This window comes from Mirounga leonina, unplaced genomic scaffold, assembly GCF_011800145.1.
Source record: "Mirounga leonina isolate KUSES-001 unplaced genomic scaffold, KU_Mleo_1.0 Mir_129, whole genome shotgun sequence".
Classification (NCBI taxonomy): Eukaryota; Metazoa; Chordata; class Mammalia; order Carnivora; family Phocidae; genus Mirounga; species Mirounga leonina.
This window is the reverse complement of record NW_023270323.1, coordinates 32,372,342-32,391,981: the sequence shown is the minus strand read 5'-3', so window position 1 is coordinate 32,391,981 and position 19,640 is coordinate 32,372,342. Positions and strand designations below refer to the sequence as shown.

Sequence of the window (19,640 nt, the reverse complement as noted above, 5' to 3'; positions counted from 1 at the left end):
AAAATAAACAAGGTAATGTTCATACTAACCTCAGAGGAATTTTATAAGGTAAAATGAGAATATAAAGTCCTTAAAACCTTAAAAAATTTAAGGTTAATGGGAATATAATATTCAAAAATATGAAGTGTTTAACATTTAAAAATAATACAAAAAGTCTCTGAAGAATATAGTCAATTTCTTTCTCTCTCTTTCATTCTTTTCTCACCCCTCAACCACAAGGTAAGGATAAACTCTGTGAATGCTGTTTTTGTCTGTTTAGTTCACTCCTGAATCCATAGCACCTAGAACTGTGCCTGGGCACAGAGTATATATTTGGTGAATGAATGAATGTTGCTTTACTTTTTAAACTTGCTGTCTCATGACTAGAAAATTTGTTTTGAACATTTTTCTTTATTATGTATTCCCTTTTTTTAGTTGGTGAATCAAATCTTATAATTTTATTTTCCATTTTCGCTGTCTTATATATCTGCTTGTTTACAAGTTTTTTTCTAAAGGATGGATTAATTTAACTTTTAATTTTTAATTAAAGCAATCTAGTATTCAGGTATTTCCATCTGATTTGCGAAGCGTGGCAATAACTGCTAGTGAATTTCTTTTTATGTCACTTTTGAATGGTGCTGAAAATATGAAGATATAAACACACCAAATTTTCTATCCTTTCTGAGTGTTTCCTTCGAAGTAGTCAAATTATTCAAATAATTATTCTAATAGCTCCTTTTAAGAATCCCTTTTAGAGCAAGTTTACTAATAGGAAAAGAAATTCAGGCTAACACTTTATGCTGATAGAAGAGTGTCACTTGATATGATACCTTTTCTTCCCTTCTGTTTGGTTTTCAATTCCCTTTAGCCAGGTATTCCCCTTTTCCTTCTCTGTGATTTACCTCTGACCTGGTCTCCTTCCACTTAGAAAGCTGTGACCCTGTGTAAGCTTGTTCTTCTGTCTGACTTGTCGGCTCTCTGAGTTGTCTACTAACTCTGAAGTGCCTGAAGGGGCAATAATTGGATGAAGTGTTGAGACACTGAATAGCCAAATTGTAAATTGAAGATTCTCTGATCTTCTGAGCAAAAGGAAAATGGACCTATAAAGATAGTTATGCTAACAACCTGAAAGACACATAATGGTGCATTTTTGTTCTTGGTCTCAATTTATGTGAGACCAATACAGACAGTTTCCAATAAATACTTAAATTTTTTTTTAAACTAAAAAGACAATGTTTTGTTTACCCAGTCAGCATTTTTGAGGTCCTGTTAAATGCTTGGTTCTTTAGGGAGGGGTGATACCAACTGAAGAAGTAGTCACAGTCTCTGTTCTGAAGCAATTCACATTACAATGTATGGGTTCAGCCATATAGAAGAATATACACAGGGGTATGGGAGCATCAGGGAACAAAGGGTTGGTTCTGTCTGTGGGGTCGTCTGTTTGGTGCTGTTAGGGAGAACTTTGTGGAATGAGTCATGTTTAGATATCAGAATTTATTTCCTAATTGGGAGAAACAAAATCTACCGAGTAAGGATAATTCTAGGAGAGGCTGTGCTATCACTACCCATGATTGTTCAGACATGTAAAATATTTGTAAGATTGGACGGGCTTATTCTTCAACTGGGAAACAATACCTTATGTGTACAGCCAAGAAATTGCCAAAAAATTGGTCTCAGTTGCCTGTTCAAGTAGTCAGGCATACCATTCAGATATGGAATGGATTGCTCTTGTGGTACAAAACCTCACTAATTGAGCATATATGGGTGGCTACTCACTAGGAAAAATATAGCTTAAAAAACTCAAACAAAATATAATGCTTTTATTAGTGAATATTTTTACACTAATTTGTTTTCTTATATATCTGATGTTAATCAGTAGTGATTCTATAAAGGAGAACTTAATTTTAATTTCATGCTAATGAGTTTCTGCATATATTGAATTCCTTATCCATTTGAGGACAAGATTATAGAATAGATACTAGATTTTGTCATTGTTTTGGCACATATATGATTACTTAATGTTTTGCTAATAGCATACTACTACAAATAGCATAATAAATACCAAGTATCATAATAATTAACTAATGCAGCTGATGCTCCTATAAAGCACATTTTAAATAGACTCACTACTTTTTTAAACTTTCTAGTTTAAAATCTGATATGACCAGTGCAGAGCCATTAGAAAACATTGAAATCCCAAAGAAACTTCTTTGAAGGATATTACTCTTTTTTTTCCCCCTTTTTGGTAAAATGTCTGACATGTTGATATTAGTTTAATAATAAAAGAAATAGAAAATATTATGGCAATTTAAAGAAAATGAAGACTAGCAATCATCCCTGTAAATATACCACTTAAGTAAACTCTTTGTTTATTTCTTTCTATTATATTTTTCCTTTCTATTATTTTTAAAATATGAATTTGTTTAAATTATTGTAATCATGGTCTCTGTACATAAATACACAGAGAGCGTATTTGTATATATGATTAAGTGGCAAGATATATATTAAGGTGTTTCTCAATTTTTTTTCCACAGCAGTTCTTTTTTTATTTTTGATTTTTATTGTTATGTTAATCACCATACATTACATCATTAGTTTTTGATGCAGTGTTCCATGATTCATTGTTTGCGTATAACACCCAGTGCTCCATGCAGTACGTGCCCTCTTTGATACCCATCACCAGGCTAACACAGCAGTTCTAATGGTAAAAGTGATTAAACACATCCCAGGATCTTATTAGAAGTATCTGTTGCAGGGGCTCCTGGGTGGCACAGTGAGTTAAGTGTTGGACTCTTGATTTCAGCTCAGGTCATGATCTCACGGCCCTGGGATTGAGCCTGGAGTCGGGAGGCCGTCCCGCCCTCAGCGGGGAGTCTGCTTGAGGATACTCTCCCTCAGCCTCTGCCCCTCCCCCTGCCCATGCGCGTGCTCTCTTTCTTTCTCTCTCCAAAATAAATACTTCAATCTTTTAAAAAATAAATAAAAGAAGATGTAAGTTTTTAAAATAAGCTCTATGAGGGTGCCTGGGTGGCTCAGTTGGTTAAGCGACTGCCTTCGGCTCAGGTCATGATCCTGGAGTCCCTGGATCGAGTCCCACATCGGGCTCCCTGCTCAGCAGGGAGTCTGCTCCCTCTGACCCTCCTCCCTCTCATGCTCTCTGTCTCTCATTCTCTCTCTCTCAAATAAATAAAATCTTAAAAAAAAAAAAAATTAAAATAAGTTCTATGAGCTCTAAGAAATTTTCTGGTTTCTAGCAATGGACACTTTTTTTTTTTAAGATTTATTAATTTGAGAGGGAGAGAGCATGAGCAGGAAGAGCAGAGGGAAACAATCTCAAGCAGACTCCCCACTGAGCATGGAGCCAGTCCTGGGGCTTGATCCCAGGACCCTGAGATCATGACCTGACTGAAATCAAGAGTCAGTCACTTAACCCAGTGAACCACCCAGGCGTCCCTTGCATCTTTTTTAAATTAGGAAGATATTTAAATTCCCATATCTAATTATTCCCAGTGAGTGATACAGTAAATTAGATGGTTGAAGAAGATGTGTCAGAGGTAAATAGAATTTCATTTTTTATACTATGGTTCTGCTCCTATACCCCAAGCATTGTGGGGAAAAAAGGCACTTGACCAATAAAAAGAAATAAATGAGTATACCCAAATAGTCCTAAAGGTATAACCATAAAGTATTATTTTTTTCTCATCATCTAATGTATTTTTTTTTACAGAAATGTTTAAATGTTCAGTAAATCGGAGGAAAAGAACATGGACTTTTAGCTACTGAAGAGCAAATTAAGGTAACTATTAGATAATTTTTGCCAATCATAATTGTTAGTAATTTCAAAGTGTATTTAATATGTTTCCATTCAAGTTAGTATATGTTTTCATGAGGATCATATTGAAAATTGTTTAATGAGTTACTTAAATGTAATTTTGTGTATTTTTGGGAAAATAAAATTGACATTTCTTGTGGACAAATAAATTTACATATTTAAATTTACATATTTGTCTACAAGAATTGTCAATTTTATTTTCCCAAAAATATACAGAATTCCATTTAAGGAGGTATACTCTAGGTAGATGAACAATAAATGTGTTATTAACAATAATTTACATTCCACATATTAATAACACAAATGATTTGCATCTTCTTCAGCAAATCATTTGAAGGCAAGTAGGTCTTTATATTAATCAACCAACAGTAAAATTGGAATTTCCTATGTTCTTGAAGTTACCATGTTAATTTCTGTCAAGTGACTTTGTAATATCTAGAATGTACATTATTATAAATATACAGCTTAAAAGTAGAAATACCAGTTTTCTTATTCACATTAAATCATGTTCATTTAATTTTGAGTTGTTGATTTAATGGTATGTATTATAAATTATTATAAATCTATTTTAAAAGATTCTGTACTTTTTACTTGGAGAGTACTGAGTAATTTAAGACTATAAAAATATTGCACTCACCTTTGTAGGCAATAAAATTTCCAATTGATATTCCTTCTTTTAGATATTTTTGCCTTAATTTCTTTGCCACTGCTTTCTTCAGCACATTCATTCACATAGGCAAACGTTGTTTCCTATTTCCCACAGTAGATATGATTGAATCTACTTTATATGTATTTACTAGCTTATGTATACATTAACATATAAATTTTGCAGACGCTCTTTTACTATGTTGAATATGAAATGGGTTTTTGGTACTTAGTGATACAAATTAGTTAAATAAACAAAAACAGCCTGATTCAATTGTCTTTTTCAAAAAATTCAGCCATGCAAGGCTGAGATATGCTTGCTCTGGAGAAGTTAAATGCTGGTGGGAAAGATACGAAACTCTATAGAAATTACTGTATACATTTTATAAGAGTCACTGGCAAACTGTTAAGGAAACAAAAGTGGGAGCAAGTCACTTTTGCTGGAGGCTCTTGAAATCCTCATAGAAGTTATGAAATTCACTGCGGGGCTGTTGAGGCAGAGAAGGTGAGGTCATGCATTCCAAGCTAACAGAAGAGCTTATGAAAGGGTACACAAAGGAACAAGGAATGGCCATTGAAAGATTGATATTTCTAATGTTGCTGAAGGATTACTCATGCAGTGGGACAGTGTCAGGAGATGAATCTGGAAAAGTAGGTTTGGGGCAGCCATGCAAGGATCATGTTTGCTGGACTGGAGCTTAATTTTCCAGCCAAGATGTCTCCAGAGTGCTTAAGGGTATTTGTAGGGTTGTGGGAAGAAAATTTCAGAACCTCTCCTTGATACTCATTTTCATCACAAAATATAGGGAGGAATTAAGACCTTATAATGTTTAACATAATGACTGCTACAGGCACCCAAATACGAAGTTTTTAGAGGATTCATGGGGGTTTTTACAGTGTTAAATGATTAACAGTGTTTGTTCCATTGTTTTTTTTTTTTTTTTTAAAGATTTTATTTATTTATTCATGAGAGACAGAGAGAGAGAGAGAGAGAGGCAGAGGGAGAAGCAGGTTCCCAAGAAGCAGGAAGCCCGATGCGGGACTCGATCCCAGGACCCTGAGAGCATGACCTGAGCCAAAGGCAGACGCCTAACCATCTGAGCCACTCAGGCGCCCTGTTAAATTGTTTTTTAATTGTGATATAATTTTTATACCATTAATCCACTCTTTTAAAAAGTATACAATTTAGTATTTTTTGGTATATGCACAAAGTTGTGTAACATCACTATTATCTAATCCAGAACATTTTTATCTAGATTATACCCATGAGCATTTACTCACTTTTGCCTCTTTGCCCTGTTCCCTGGCTACAGCTAATATACTTTCAGCTTCTACGGATTTACCATAAAAAATGGAATCATACAATACGTGGCTTTTTGTACCTACCCTCTTCACAATGTTGTCGAGTTTTACCCTTGTTCTGTGAATCAGGACATAATTTTTTTATGTCTGAATAATATTCCACTTTATGGACATACCACATTTTGTTTATCCATTTATTGGTTGATGGACATTGGGGTTTTTTTAATACTTTTCATCTATTATGAATAATGGCTGCTATGAACGTTTATGTACAAGTTTTTATGTAAGCATATGTATTCATTTCTCTTCGATATATACCAGTGGTAGAATATATGGTAACTGAATATTTTGTTGGAACTAACAAACTGCTTTCCAAAGGGGCTGCACCATTTCACATTCTCACCAGACATGTGTCTTGGTTTCACCCTATCCTTGCCAAAAGTTAATGGAATTTTGATTATAGCCATCCTAATGGAAGTCAGGTTGTATCTCACAGGATTTTGATGGCAGTGATTGTTTTTAAGAATATTTTAGTGTACCGATATTACGTGAGTTTGGATAAGTGCATTAACTGAATTAATGTCAATTTTTAACTAGACTACTCATATTTAGACAATTGATTTTAGAAGTGTTAAATAAAGATTACAAATTGAAGAGTATTTGATTACTACATGCCCAAAAAAATACAACAACAGCAACAAAAAATGGTGGGGCGCCTGGGTGGCTCAGTTGGTTAAGCATCTGATTCTTGATTTTGGCTCAGGTCATGATCTCAGAGTCATGAAATTGAGCCCTACATCAGGCTCTGTGCTCAGCACGGAGTCAGTTTAAGATTCATTCCCTCTCCCTCTGCCCCTTCCCCACCTGCTTGCACTCTCCCTCTCCCTCCCTCTCCAAAAAAGAAAATAAATAAATTAAAAAATAGCAAAAAATAGCAGAGCTGATATTTTCTTTACTTGTATTATGGGATATTTTTTTCTGATTTATTATTTAATGTAAACATTAATAATCTATTTAGAGTTATTACAGATAGCTAAAAACTAAAATAATCAAGAAGACTATAAAATAGGGATTGGTCTCTTATAAGTGATTAAACTTGTCCTAAGAACAAATTTTGTCTTCACTATAAGTTAATGGTAGAACACAGCAACATGCATACAAGACTCAATAACATCTGGAGCACAAATAACCAGGTTTTTTAGCAGTGTTTAAAGTCATGTTCAATCTAGTCATTTACAAATTTTCACTGAACTTTGATAGATGTTTAGAAGCCTTATTTGAGATTTCCTGCAGAGGAGGAATAAAATCATTGGAGAAAGCCTAGAACTTTCTGCTGTGTTCAAAATGGCTAAAATCACACATGAAAAATTATATGGCAACAATAAAAATTTCTCAGTAAATACTATTGGAAGATGATATTAAAAATACTGCTTTTATCAAAAAAGTATTCAAACAAATTATGTTGCATGAAAGATTCACTTTATTTTTCTTTAAGATTTTATTTATTTATTTGACAGAGAAAAAGAGAGAGAGAGCACAAGCAGGGGGGAGTGGGAGAGGGAGAAGCAGGCTCCCTGCTCAGCAGGAAGCCAGGTGCGGGGCTCCATCCCATGATCCTGGGTTCATGACCTGAGCCGAAGGCAGATGCTTAACCGACTGAGCCACCCGGGTGTCCCTGAAAGATTTACTTTAAACTTTGTGTATTTCCATATCAATTTATGTAAATTTATATTTGCTAGATTTTTTTAAAAAAATCAGGATTATTTATGCATAATTCATATATAGTAAATTCACTCTTTTTAATGCCCAATTCTGTTTTGACAAACACATAAGGCTGTGTAAGTACCACCAAAATCAAGATAGAGAATATATCTGCCATCCCTGGAAGTTCCCACTTCCCACCACTATAGCCCTGAGAACCTCTAGCTTCATTCTATTTTAGTAATGAAATATAAAACCAGTCCTGAGAGAAAGCAGAGCAAAGAGGTCAAGTTTGAGAGACAGACACTATATATGACCTTGGAGGTGTTGCTTATCCTCTCTGGACTTCAATTTCCTTATTTTTAATATGGGGTTAATAAAATTATGTACTGTATATCATTTAAAATAGAGCTACGCATAAGTAAGCACTTAGAAACACTAAGTGCTTGGTAAAATAAACTATAATTTTTTGAACCTCAAAGGAAGGATGTACTGGAGAAAATACATTTTCCACAGTAAATGACTTCTGAATGGATTTTTATCCATTAAAAATATCCATCCAATAAAAAGTATTTTATCCATTCAATAAACAATAATTTATTTATTTATTAGACACAGAGAGAGAGAAAGTGCACAAGCTGGGGGAGGGTTAGAGGGAAAAAGGAGAGACTCTCAAGCAGACTCCATGCTGAGCACGGAGACCGACATGGGGCTCGATTTCACCACTCTGAGATCATGACCTGAGCTGTAATTAAGAGTCAAATGCTTAACTGACTGAGCCACCCAGGTGTACCTCTTTGAATGGATTTAACCACAAAATGTCAAATCAAAGTTTTCAAAATAATTAAAAATAAATAAAGTAATAAATAACAATAAGGACCTTTCATAAATGTCACTTTCAGAAAGCTTTTGCTTAATAGCTCTATTCTTCCGATTCCTTGGGCATAAATCCCTGGAGTGAATCTTGAATTTTCTTTTGTACACGTTGCACATCCATCAGCACATACTATCTGACCACTTCTGAACATCTCCTTGGCTATTATCTTGATCCAGATCACAGTCCCCTGTTGCCTAAAGAATTACAATAGCCTTCACTTTTCCTTGCTACATCATTTTCCCTGTACATCACTCAAGCCTGTTCCATTTTCAGTCTCCTCTGCATTCCAGCTATCCTGGCTTCATTGCCATTTGCTGAATACACTAACCCGTTCTACTTGGGATCCTTAGCCTTTTGGTTCCTTACCCAATCACCATTCTCTCCATGCTTATTTCCTAGGCTTTAAATTTCCTTTTCTCATGGCAGCCTTCCCTCAACATCATATTTAAAATTGAAATTGCCAGGGGGTACCCCTCTGCATTCCTCTCCTGCTTTATTTTTCTCCTGACTTATTATCACAGTACACACAATTTTGTTTATTGTTTCTTCCCATTAGTTAATATATTCTAAATATTTTCTCTTTATAGCATGCTTCTAGTTTCTATTTTTAAGTGTCTTTTATATTGGACAACAGACCTTGATCATGGATATTAGAAAGGTTTGGGTATTAGAAAGGTAGACAATGTGGGTCACTGCAGCTACAGGCAGGAGGATTATCTGGGAAATATATGAAATTACTCAGGTAAGGTGATGAAGACTTGGTTTAAGGCAACAACCCTGGGGATTGAGTGGTAGTAATACCTTTGAGACTATTTAGAAGGTAAATTTACAGGTCTTAGTGACTGACTGCATTTTAGTAGTGGGGGTTGAAGTCTCAGTAGGACGAGACTGAGGTTTGAAATGGCAACCTAATGGCTGGTGGCACCATTTACTCAGCTTTACAGAGCAGGGTTCTTTCTTTGTGTGTGTTTTTTTAACAATAATAATGGTTTTTTTACAGAAATAACATCCACAGCTAGGTGTTAATTTTTATCTCTAGATAGGAGTGATCTCTACTAATATAACACCTTGAACCAAGAATCATTACTTGTCTCATTTTTTTACCATTTGTTCATAGAAAGTAAAAAAAAATTTTTTTTTGGTTTGCTATGAAATTACATTTTCTAATTAATTTCAAAACCAGTCAAAGTACAGGATATAAAAACTGGCCATGGGCAGAGTAAAAGCACATTAATTATTCAGACAGTCATCCCTGCTTATTCCATTCTTGGAGATATAGTGGCTGTCAGAATCTGTCAGCTGTAGAGTTAGTGCCCTTCGAAATTTACATGCATAAATGGTGACCTTTGGAAAATTTGCATAAAGATAAGTCTGGCATTCAAATGATAGCTGCCAGTCAGTTGAGCAAAGCAAAATTGTCAACCACTACTTAAACCACAGAATGGGCCATGAAGCAGTAAACAAAAAATGGAGTACATACAAAGCAACAAGTAGGACTTTTTTCACCAAAAATGAAAATAAAACTTTTTAAAAAGATTTTATTTATTTATTTGAGAGAGAGCGCGAGCATGAATGGGCTGAGGGGCAGAGGGAGAAGCAGGCTCTCCACTGAGCAGGGAGCCTGATGCGGGGCTCCATCCCTGGACTCTGGGATCATGACGCTAGCTGAAGGCAGACGCTAAACTGACGGAGCCACCCAGGGGCCCCAAACCTTTTTAATAGAGTTTTACAAAGGCTAAATGAGTTATAACAAATAACTTAATATCTTTGGATCAGTATTTTCAGTAAACATAGTTTTATTCACTAAACATTTTTGTTAAAACTTTTATATCTTAAAAGTACTTAATTAAGTTTTAATCATTTAAAAATGTTAGATTTTACATTGTAAAACTGAAGCATACTCAGAAAATTTAGAAAATATTGCAAAGAGAGAATATTAGTATTACCTATAGTCCCATACCCAGAGGAAACCATGGTCAATATTTTAGTGTATATTCATAGTTATCTTTTAAATAAACAAATATACATACACATATATGAGGATAAAAAACATGTTTAACTACCTTTTTAATGTCATCTTACTACATTTTGCTTATTATAAGTACTACTGAGATACATATTTATGTACATCTTTTTGTTTAAAATAAGTGATTATTCCCTCAAATAGATTTTTCGTAGTAGAATTACTAAGTCCTAGGGTATGACTCTTTTTTTTTAAGGCTTTTGGTATGTTGGGTTAAAATTTCCTTTCAACTTCTACTTTTATAAGATGTCAGTTTACTTGTATCCTCATCTTCTTCCTTTAATTAGTTTTAAATGTTGTATTTTAAATGTCTGATAAAAGCTTGACATTTAGGAAATTAAAATAAGGCAGAAAAATAATTATGAATTAAAAATTCATTTTTTTCTTTGATTATTGTTATAAATTTCAGTTTCTGTATAAAGTACCATCTCATCACTTACCTCACCCATCAGCCTAAACCTAAAACATTTACATTTCAGAACAGTGTTGAATACCTAAAACTAAAAGAAAAAGTAGTACAAACAAAATTTTAAAACTTTGAGCATTTAAAATAATTATACATAAATTGTGTGATAAGAGAGACTGGCGATCAGAGCAAATAAAATTCATTCTTCATCTCCTGTCTTTTTTTGTAGTCTCTGCCTGTTTTAAACACCATGCCTTTTCCTGCTGTGGTAAACAAAGTAGTGACCACCGTAATTTTGGAATGCAAACAGAACTCCTTCAGTTTTTTCATCTTGAAATACCTGAACATGTTCTTTAATTCAGTACTTTAAAGCTAAAACAAAAAGACTAGTTGAGAATGAATAGCATGGTGTATATACAGCTTTTTACTTATGTAGTTAACCTTGAATATGGGTGATATGTGAAAGGTACTAGTCCAGTCAAATCTCTACAAGGATTGTGATGTTCGTGTTCTGTTATTTCCTATTTTTTTTATGAATAAACCCTGAATTAGGAGTGGCCTGGACAGAATCTTGTGTTCTGATCCTTGTACTTTATCAGATTTTCATCTAAAACTGTTTACCACTGCCATTAATACATGGTAGTGAAAAAATATTATGGTGGTTCAAAAAAATCACTCATTTCTGCCTGAATCAGGGATGCTATATTGAAAAGAGAGATCTGCTCTATGCTATAAATATTTATAGATTGGGATTTTGTGCCACAGATAAAAGCTAAAAAACATTTCATTATTAGCTATTTACTTTTTTATTTTTCAGAAGAATGATTTGTTTATGATTTTTTAAATTAGGCATATACATTTAAAACTTTTTATTGAGTACATATGTTTAAAATTAACCATTGTAAATATGTGAGGAATTTTAACAAATGTATATACATATGCAACCATGTCTGTTATTTATCTGTATATCAGTCCCTCCAGCTGTCTATCTATGCTTATAGGTTTTTGTTTGTTTTGTATTCTGTGTGCAATTCTTTGAGATTTAAGACTTGTATAGAATTGTGTTTTCATCACTGTAAGTCAGGTGCAATATAGTTTTATAACCTAAAAATTTTCTTGTGCTGTCCCTTTGTAGTCATTCCCTGCTTCCATCTGTAACCCCTAGCAACTGCTAATCTGTTCTTTATTCCATAATACTTCAGTCCATATTTTTAGCTTTTTTGGAATGTCATGTAAGTGAATCATACAGTGAGTAGTCTTTTAAGACTGGTTTCACTTTTCATAATGCCTTTGAGAATCATCCTTGTTTTTTGAGTGTATCAATAATTTATTTCTTCTTTATGGCTGGGCAGTATTCTACTATATGGATGTCTCACAGTTCCTTTATCCACCTGTTGAAGAACATTTGGATTATTTCTAGTTTTTGGTGAAAATAATGTTACTATAAACATTCATATTTTGTGTGTGTATGTGTGTACACAAATTTTCATTTCTCTGAGGTAAATACCTAAGAGTTGGATTGCTGGGTCACCTGGTTAAGTGCATATACATGATTTTTAAATTATTTCTGTGTTTTATTTTGTCTTACTGGATTTTGTTCCTGTTTCTATCTTATTTCTATTTTAAGTGCTAATTACTTAAATTGGTGGTGTACAGAAATTTGTCTTCTTCTAGTGCTAAGTTATTAATTTTTTTTTAAAGATTTTATTTATTTATTTGACAGAGAGAGAGAGAGCAACAGCAGGGACACAAGCAGAGGGAGTGGGAGAGGGAGAGCAGGCTTCCCGCTGAGAAGGGAGCCCGATGCGGGGCTCGATCCCAGGACCCTGGGATCATGACCTGAGCCGAAGGCAGACGCTTAACGACTGAGCCACCCAGGTGCCCCCTAAGTTATTAATTTTTTTAATACTAGTTTATATTATCCAAGTGGAAAATACTGCTTTTAAGATTTTTCCTTCCATGATATTTTTTACTTTTCTTTAGGAGTGTGTCTTGTTTTCTTTAGTAAATTATCCTAAAGCAACTAACCACAAAAACTAAAGCTTAACTTTTTCTGCACTGGATGCAATATTCAATTGTTTTATTCTAACTAAAACTTACGTGCGTTTTACATAGAAAAGACCCTCATGAGAAAATAGTTTATAGTAAGTAATAACAAATTTGGTCATCTGGGGTTGAAGACCCAGCAGATTAGTAGTACCAAATTATGCAAGAATAGCAATACTAAAAACTAACCATGAATTTTGACATTGTGTATTAAGGGTTGAGACCACATAACCACTAAAAGTCATTCATAAAAATTTTAGTAAATATAGCAGGCTGGATAATTATATGTCAGAGCATAGTTTCTGTATGTATCTAAGAGCCTTTGAGTTATACACGTTTTACAATTGTGGTTCCTATTAGGAAGAACTCTGGATCAGGTTACCTTTACTCTAGGCCTGGTCTTGCCATTAACTTGCTATGAGACCCAGGGAACATCATATAATCTCTCTGGATTGTAGTATTCTCATTTGTCCAATTAGTGAGGGCAGCACTAGATTATCCATAAATGACCTTCTTGCTTTAAAAAAATAGGATGCTGCAATTCTGTGATGATCTTGGATCATTGAGAAGAAAAAGTTAGTTTGTATGTATGTTTAATATACTTTGTCAGAAGGCAAGGATACATACAATACATTTTTAAAAACTTCAAAAAGTATGTACAATTTAAAAAACAGTTTTGGTGTGTGTGTTTTAAAAGATTTTATTTATTTGAGAGAGAGAGAGAGAGAGAGAGTGAGCAGAGAGAGAGGGAGAATCAGACTCCATGCTGAGTGGGGAGCTGGACACAGAGCTTGATCCCAGGACCCCGGGATCATGACCTGAGCCAAAGGCAGAACCGATTGAGCTACCCAGGTGCCCCCAGATTTGGTGTCTTGAAAAAAATCCAATAAGTATTCCAGAAAGCTTGAATATTACAGAATTATTAATTTCCCTGTTTTTCAAAATTTTAATAATTTAAACAATTCTGGATTTTGTTTTATATTAAGTAAATATGAGTAAATACAAATTCATATTCTTATTTTTTAGAATTGCATGATTGTGTTGAGAGTTGTATTTGAAATTCTCGAATTTTTAAAAAAGTGTCAATAGAAATTTGATTATTGCCTCCTTAATTATGAAACATAGGCTTCAGAATAAATTCTCAATCTTTTCTGAGTAAATATGCATTTTCTGAAATAAAGCTTAAATACTCAAAAGAAGGGGAGACTAATATTAAAAATATCATCTTTGGTTGCATATGCGTAGTGCAGAAAAACGACTACTTCATGAAGTAACATATTTCAAAGGCTAAGGAATGTCATAAATCTTGAAGAGGAATGAAGATTAAAACACATTAATTTTAATTTCTTTTTAAAGTCATTTATTTAGTACATAGTATATTAGTATCTGCTGCATATAAGACCTCTGCTGTATTCTGGAGTGATAATGCTGTCCCAACCTAAAGAAAATCAGAAGTCTAGCTGAGGATACAGAAACATGTACAACTAGCTACATTACAATATGCTAAGTACTATAGTAAAGCATGAGAAGAGGAAGTAATTAATTCTGAATAAAAGGCCGTGGGAAAGCTTTGCAGAACTGGTTGCATATGAGAGGATTTTATTACTGAGAATAGAGAATGGGCATTCTAAGAGAATGGTCATGACAATGCCAGAATACTCATTAGAGACTAGGGAATATTCTGTTCTGGAGGATTATGATTTTCCAGAGTGATAGAATATTAGGTAAAGATACTTAAGAGGAAATTGAAGGATGTAGGAAGAGACCCTTTTTATATTATTATATATTTGGTAGAGACCTAATTGTAAAGTATTATTGGGATACTGTTGTTTTAAAGAGCAACAGGTCTTGGAAGTGTGAGAGATGCATTAAAGGTGGGGTAAAACAATTAGATAAAAAAACATTGCATGGAGGCTACAGCGACAGGTACGGTATTCTGTAAACTGTTGGCAAATAGCTGAGGTCTCAGCACTGATGAAAGTTCAAATGATGAACTCCCTTCACTGCACTTGTATAGAACCCTTTGAAATATGTACCTTTAGAATTTATTCAGCCCAGGGGAGCCACATTTTTTCCTTCTTTAAAACATAAATTTTACACTTAAATAAAACTTTCTTTTATATCTTTCCAATCCATGTAATATATAGTATATACATTTTTTTCTTGAGTCCTAAAATGTGTTAGTGGAAGAGAATTTAATTGCTTAAGGAAAAAAAAAAAGAAACAAATAAATTGGATTTCTTGGTTTGGCTTAGTGCTGCCTTCAATGTTCTGAGGACAATAATGCAATTAGCTAAAATGTTTATCCACAAAATTTAATTCCTGGGGAGTAACTTCTCAAATTGCCTCTTACAAGTGTAATGGAAGCAAGCAGTTGTTTGCTGGGTTTGTTGCCAAAAATTGTGAATGACTAGATTTTTATAAAACTTGGTGGTGATGCATGTGTAATCATATAAACTCTCCATTGTAAATTTGAAGAAACTGAATTTTATAGACAAACACTTTTTGTTATATTGTGTCTCAGAGTTCTCAGCCATGAGTGGAGAAATCTTTGGTATTATTAACTCTTTCACACATTAAGGTTTTAATAGATTTCTTTTTCATTTCAATTTAATTTCATTCCTGATTAAATGCACTGAATTAGCAGTATTTTTTGATTGTTTATGAATATTCTATTGATAAATATTTGAAAATGAAGGTTTGACATTTATTCTCAGCATATATAAATATCCAAAGAAAATGAATGCTTCTTATCACTATACATTTATCAGTAAATATTGTACAGTGATTCTCTCTGATACCGCCTTTGAAAAGAATTGATAATAGGAAAAGAGCAGAAGAAGTGTGTTATAAAAGCTGAGTATATAGCTTCTGAAAAATTATCCTTGGGCAAAAGGCTATATAGATCATTTCTAGTAAGTTTGCTTCACTGTACTGGACTATTTTTTTTTTTTTAAAGATTTTTTTATTTATTTGAGAGAGAGAGAGAGAGAGAGAGAGAGCACATGAGAGGGGGTAGGGTCAGAGGGAGAAGCAGACTCCCCGCTGAGCAGGGAGCCCGATGCGGGACTCGATCCAGGGACTCCAGGATCATGACCTGAGCCAAAGACAGTCGCTTAACCAACTGAGCCACCCAAGCGCCCTAGACTATTTCTTAGCCACAGGTAAAACATCTACTTGGCTAATCATATACAATAAATAGAAAAAAAAATATGAAGATTACAACAGGTTATTAAATCCATTCAGCAAAATACCACAACAAATTAAAGCTTTCATTTAAAAAATAACCAGTTGCAACCCACTTGAAATAGATAAGGAATGGTAAGATAGCAGAAGAAGTTTTGACTGGCATGGACTTCAGTTAGAATGCCAAACAATAAATTTAATACTGTCAAAAATTTGGAAAGTATTGATATGTAGGAGAATAACCCAACTGTTTAGGAAGAATAACACTAATAGGTTTTTTTAATCCCATTTTCTGAGAGAGCACATTGTGCTCATGCTAATACACAAACAAGGAATAATGAACTAATGGAGTCTCCATGAAACTATTCACCATAGATTGAAGACCACATCTGAATCAAGATACATATTTCAAATTGCATTTACAATAGCCTGTTTAGCTAAAAAGGGAAAGGATTTATTTGTGAAGTGCTACCTAGATTGTGCATTTCACCCAAATGCTTGACACATTTTCTGTACATATATGATATCCAGTAACAGAATTCTTTTAACTTCAGCTGTAGCAGGAAGTGAACTTTTAACAAGGTTTAAAATTAATAACATTAGGCTTTTCACATTATGTCTATTCATGTTTAATATATTTAGAATACAAATTCAATTTTAATGTTGGCCCATTTCTGCCATTAATGGTATGAAAGATGGGAATTTCCTATCCTTGATAATGCCCTACATCAACCCAAATTTGGTATTTTAAAGCTTTTATGGGAATACACATACATCATGTTACACTGAACCCATTTGTTATGTTATTCCGGAAGGAGAGATTCCTATTTTGACTTACACTGGAAAATTATTGCCAACTTGACGGATCTGAACTGAGGTTTTGAGTATTTTATCATTTGAAGCACCGTGATCTCTGACAACGTGGGGTATAGGTACACATACAGCAAGAGTACCCAGCAGCTTTGGTCCCTCCCACTCACTGCCTTCTCTGTCACTCCAAATAACTCATCCAAGAGGAGAAGGTTTATTGTTGTTATATTAATGTACAATGCACTTACGATGGATGTACTATAAACTCATGTATTTTCCCATTAATAAATGCATGTATAAGTTGATCCTAATAACATATATTTGGATAGAACTTTGTTTTTTTTTTTTTTTTTAAAGATTTTATTTATTTGAGAGAGAGAGAGTGAGAGAGCATGAGAGGGGAAGAGGGTCAGAGGGAGAAGCAGCCTCCCCACTGAGCGGGGAGCCCGATGTGGGACTCGATCCCGGGACTCCAGGATCATGACCTGAGCCGAAGGCAGTCGCTTAACCAACTGAGCCACCCAGGCGCCCTGTTTTTTTTTTTTTTTTTGATACATTCAAATTCATATCATTGGGTATCAAGTATGTCCTATGCATTGTGGAACAGATGTTAGTGTAATTTATTTAATCATTTATTAATATAGTAAGGAAGATATTATTACTGTTGCTACTGAGAGGAATGGAAATTTGATTTAGTAGAATAAAGATTTATATTTCATTATTAATTTTCAATATGTTAAAATTATAAAATAATACATAATAATGCAGTTTATAGTTCATTTTTATTTTTTTATTTTTTAAAGATTTTATTTATTTAACACAGAAAGAGAGAGAGAGACAGAGTGCACACAAGCAGGGGGAGCCTTAGAGGGAGTGGCAGGCAGAGGGAGAAGCAGGCTCCCCAGCTGAGTCAAGAGCCAGATGTGGGGCTCAGTCCTAGGACTCTGGGGTCATGACCTGAGCCGAAGGTAGATGCTTAACTGACTGAGTCACCCAGGCAACCCTCTAGTTCATTTTTATAGAAAATGTAATCGAATCATTACATCATCATGTAGCAATTATTACAAAATTAGAAAAGTTAGGACTTCTAATCACAGACCTTTTCTTTGTTGCATATTAATATATAGCCTGTCCCCCCCACCCCGCCCCTTAACACTTTTGCTGTCTTCTCACAAAAGTTTTTGAATTTCAAAAAAAATTTACAAAAGACATTATTCAGGAACAGGACAGATGTAACTAATGCAGAGTTACCCACCATTATTGTGGTCTGCCTAGCATTAGATACCCATAGTCAAAAAGATACCCAAAAGGGAAGTGGGGCAAATGTGAGGATATAAAAATATGAAAGCACATAATCTCCGGAGGTCCTGATTTTTAAAACCCCTAGAGACCACCTTAATCCTCCAGAGAACTGTGTTTTTCACAGGGTCTTTTTACCTCTCAATTTCTAGTTAGCTCTTATCTATGTCCTCACCAACTTTTCCTCCCTGTTTTGCACCACAGAGCTAGAATGGCAGTGTTTCTAATGCTGGTTGAGATTAGTCCTGTTTTGTTTCTTGTATTTTCTTAGTGCTACATATAAGTAGCTATCTTGGGAAAATTTGAATAACCATAGGAGTTGCTAATCTCCCATAAAAAATTTAAAAATAGTAATTGGTCTTTGCAGGCTCCTAAGTGGTATATTGGATCTCTTTAAGAATCCTTTTTTTCAAAGAAGAAGTTTTAAGTTTATATTAAAGATTCTCCTTCTTATCTGTATTTTACTGTAAAGATGTTTTGAGTGTGTAGTTGTAGAAATGGAATACAGGATTAATGAATTGGTCAGTGGAGCACCATTACCACACCATACTTTTTCTTTCTTTTTTTTTTTTTTAAAGATTTTATTTATTTATTTGACAGAGAAAGACACAGCGAGAGAGGGAACACAAACGGGGAGTGAGAGAGGGAGAAGCAGACTCCCTGCCGAGCAGGGAGCCCGATGCGGGACTCGATCCCGGGACTCCAGGATCATGACCTGAGCCGAAGGCAGTCGCTTAACCAACTGAGCCACCCAGATGCCCAGTTTTGATGTATTTTACCTTGAGAAAAAAATCATTGAACAATGTTTTACAGAAACTACAATCCTGAAAATTTCTCAATGCCCTTTGTTGATATGTCCAGGAATTAAAATTAAGGAATAGTTGAAGTAGTTTATTAATGAACAAACAGCCTTTGAAACTCTAAAGATAGAAATTATGAGGATTTTAGCTTTAAATTTTGGATTTTGATTGATTGAAAATACCCATTTTAGTAGACCTTTTATTAGATAATCCTGGGGTGAGAATTATTAGCCTGGAAATATATTGACAGTAAATGGCACCATAGTTCAACCTGAATAATGTAATTTTTTTATTGAGATTAGTTAATCTTTTTTCTCATCTTTTAATACTTCAAGCATGGTAAAGAATTTCATATTTAAAGTCTTCATTCAGACTTGTTCAGCAAGTTTAATTTATGATAATCCTATCAATATTAATCTGATTCACTATTACATAGTAAAATAATATCTTTACTGTGCCTTTTCTTACTGATCACTCTATCTTTTTGGCTTCCTCTGTACACTTTTATTCTCCAGCTCCATTTAGGGAGTCCCTGATACAGAATTTTTTTTTTTTTTTTTTTGGTAACTTTTCATGTTCGCCTTACTTGGTGTACTCCTGAAATATGAACTTACATATTCAAAGGATCTTGCAAAAATCTAGTGTTTATTTATATAACTGTTTCAGATTTGATGTAGAGAACATGTAAATAAAGGAATCCTCTTTCTTCTCCTCTTCTCTTTTGCATGTTCCTT

The 19,640-nt window shown here is 34.1% G+C and overlaps 1 protein-coding gene across 1 annotated transcript in view; it reads left to right on the top strand.

Moving 5' to 3' along the window:
- The window catches only part of ADGRL3 (adhesion G protein-coupled receptor L3), an 811,907-nt gene that overhangs the window by 167,488 nt on the left and 624,779 nt on the right, over nt 1-19,640 (top strand). Inside the window, exon 2 of the mRNA XM_035004902.1 lies at nt 3,707-3,775. The gene's annotated coding sequence lies outside the window, so the exon portion shown is untranslated. The remainder of the gene's footprint in view (nt 1-3,706; nt 3,776-19,640) is intronic.